Genomic DNA, 3,169 nt, shown 5'->3' with positions numbered 1-3,169 from the left:
GTGTCCGACAGGGATATCCAGATGCTCTTTGGCGAATTCGGAGCGCTGCAGAAGCAGGCGGCGGTGCACTACGATGGCTCTGGCCACAGCTTGGGCACAGCCACCGTGCACTTCCAGCAGAAAGCCGACGCCCTGAAGGCACTGAGAGAGTACAACGGTGTCCCTTTGGATGGCCGACCCTTGATAATCCAGCTGGTCACCTCGCCCGGGGATACGCCGAGGAGACCCATCTCCAGTGGGAACGGAGGCAGTCTAAGCGGCAAGCACCACTCCGGAGGTTCAGCTCGTGGCAGCGGCTCCTGGCGAGGCGGCAGGAGAGGAGACCAAGGTCCAGGCTGCCATTCAAAGCAGCAGCTTTCTGCAGAGGAGCTGGACGCCCAACTCGACGCCTACAAAGCTGCCGCTCTTGCCGAAAAGGACCAACATTAGCCAGACTCGCAAATCCTGGTGGCACCCAGACCTTGTGCTCAGTTCTCTGCTCTGAGGCAGTAGGAGGATGCCCGAGGCTGAGGGCCCAACGCTGAGTTCCTTCCTCTCACATGTACAATAAAATTTAAACACTCAAGCAACTTTGTTGGCTTTTTTGCTTGTTCACGATTCATTTTTAATTTCTGAAATTTGCCCCTCCTCATTTGGGAGGATTTTATTTTACCGGTGATTGTGTCAAAGAACAGTGTTCTCAACTCTTACAGACCCCATTGTCCCAGATTAAATATGTGACAGGGTATTGCTCCAGATATCAGGAGGATATTAATGACCAGAAGGAAGAAAAGCACGGGGTGGGAGTGGGGTGTAGCAAGGAGCCTTGTACAACAGTGGTCACTGGATTTATATGGTAAATTTAGGGCGGCTGATGCCCTCCTAACCCCCTGAAGGTACCTAATAAATGATGCAGACAATCTAGAAGGGAAATAAGGACTGAGTTTGGGCCAGAAGGATGTTCATGAAACAAAAGTTCCATTAAGTGTGGAACATGAAAGGGAAAAGCTCTTGGGAAGACTTCCTGCTCTTCCTTGTGAAGAGGGCAGTTCCAGGGCTCTGGCCAAGGTTAGAGGTGCTCTGACCATGGGCTCTTGTGTGCCCACTGCCAGCAGTGTTTGCCTGGCTAGGGTGGCTGCATGCTCATTACAGTGGGCGCCCAGGGTGGGTTCTGCCAGCAGGAGTGCAGAGGTCCATGATGAGATGAATCTCAGTCTCTGGGTGGGGGAGGCCGTTTCCCGAGGCTCACACTTTGCAGATGCACTTTAGTTCCTACTCTGTCGACCCCAGTCAGCAGCATCAGCCTCTCCTGGGCTGCCTTTGGCTCCATCAGTGTCCAGGCTGAGGACTGGGGCCATGAAGGCTCGGGGCAGCTTTCCTTGAATCAATGTTTGCATCGTGAGCAGTTCCAGCATGGCAGCCCATAGAACAGTGGAGGAGTCTAAGGAGAATTTAGAGTGGAGCTGAAATGGGTCACCCAGCGTGGAGTAGTAAGGCAAGATCCAAGCCCAAAAAGTTCCTGTGGCATAGAGAGGACACCTGAGGCTTGGCTTCCTCCCCTTCCAAGTCTGATTTCTGCAGGAAAAACATGGGTGTTTTATAGCTTTCATATGTGAGCCTAAACAAGCTGTGTGTGAACTAAGAGAGGTGAAATTTGTTCCAGACTTCTTAGGGTGTCAACAAAAAACACACAAAAAAAGGGCAGAATGCTGGTGGTTGAACTGATCATTTTAGTGTACGATGATTGAGAAACAAGAACTGCGTGGCTTGAAGGGGAAATTGAATTGATGCCAGAGTGGCATCCAGGTCTCCAAGCAACCTCATAGTGGGAAGTGGCATAACAGTGTTCCAGGTAAATGATGAGGTGAGGAATGAGAGGCAGGTGGAGGGGGACCAGCAGATTGGGTAATGATTAAGTTGTTGTACTTCCATGTGGTCAATTGTGGTTCGAGTCCCAAACCCGGTGACTTTAAAAAAAAAAGAAAAAGTCATGCCAGACGCATGTGCATGCATGCCCCAAATCACGAAAGGATAATGCAGGACAAGGGATTGCAACATGGCTGTCTCCGTGGCTGTCTCACTTCCTGTCTCCTGTCTCTCCGGTGAAGGCATGAGCCATAAAAAAAAAAAAAAAAAAAAAAATCTCACTCTAAATATAAAAAGATAGAGAAAGAGGTGGAACACTTGATCCCAAAAACAAGGAAAAGAGAAAGTGAACATCAAAAGCATGCTGCCAGGGAGGCGCGTGGGGCCAGAGATGACGCAGACCTGCGACCCGGAGCAGCTCGGAGCGGTGAACTCAAGTCTGCAATAAAAAATGGCCTCCAATAAAACTACATTGCAAAAAATGGGTAAGAAACAGAATGGAAAGAGTAAAAAAGTTGAAGAGGCAGAGCCTGAAGAATTTGTGGTGGAAGAAGCTCTGGACTGACGCGTAGTGAATGGGAAGGTGGAATATTTCCTGAAGTGGAAGGGATTTACAGATGCTGACAATAAATTTTAGATTGTCCAGAGTGCATTGAAGCATTCCTTAAAATCTTTATCTGACAGTGAATCTGATTATAGCAAATCAAACAAGAAGAGAGATGTTGCTGATAAACCAAGAGGCTTTGCCAGAGGTCTTGATCCTGAACGAATAATTAGTGCCAAAGACAGCAGTGGAGAGTTGATGTTTCTCATGAAATGGAAAGATTCAGATGAGGCAGACTTGGTACTGGCAAAAGAAGCAAATATGAAGTGTCCTCAAATTGTAATTGCTTTTTATGAAGAGAGACTAACTTGGCATTCTTGTCCAGAAGATGAAGCTCAATAATTGTTTGCATTGTTTTATATATATAAATATATATATTATTTGCATTGTTTTATATATATAAATATATATATTATTTGCATTGTTTTATATATATAAATATATATATTATTTGCATTGTTTTACAAATATATATATGTATATATATATATATATAATCTGGGTCTTGGATTTTGATTTACTAGTGCGGAGAAAGAACTGCATTCTAATGGAAAAATCAAGTTTGATATGTTTTGAAAGTAGTATTGGGGAATTGGGAGGGGGGAGGTTGCATCCCAATACTTTGGTTACTTTGAACAAATAAAAGCTTTTCTGTAGTCGCTTCCTTATTGGGAAAAAAACATTTCATACCATGGTATTTTGTCCTTTGCATTTGGGAAC

At 45.7% G+C, this 3,169-nt stretch overlaps 2 pseudogenes; both read left to right on the top strand.

Annotated features, from left to right (window-relative positions):
- On the top strand, window positions 1–460 carry LOC102486030 (THO complex subunit 4 pseudogene; annotated as a pseudogene).
- Window positions 461–2,283: 1,823 nt separating this feature from the next.
- LOC102473272 (chromobox protein homolog 3 pseudogene) lies at window positions 2,284–2,801 on the top strand (annotated as a pseudogene).
- The last annotated feature ends 368 nt before the right edge of the window (window positions 2,802–3,169 follow it).

Source organism: Tupaia chinensis, unplaced genomic scaffold (assembly GCF_000334495.1).
Source record: "Tupaia chinensis unplaced genomic scaffold, TupChi_1.0 Scaffold144378_1, whole genome shotgun sequence".
Taxonomy (NCBI): domain Eukaryota; kingdom Metazoa; phylum Chordata; class Mammalia; order Scandentia; family Tupaiidae; genus Tupaia; species Tupaia belangeri.
This window is presented reverse-complemented; position numbering and strand designations above follow the sequence as displayed.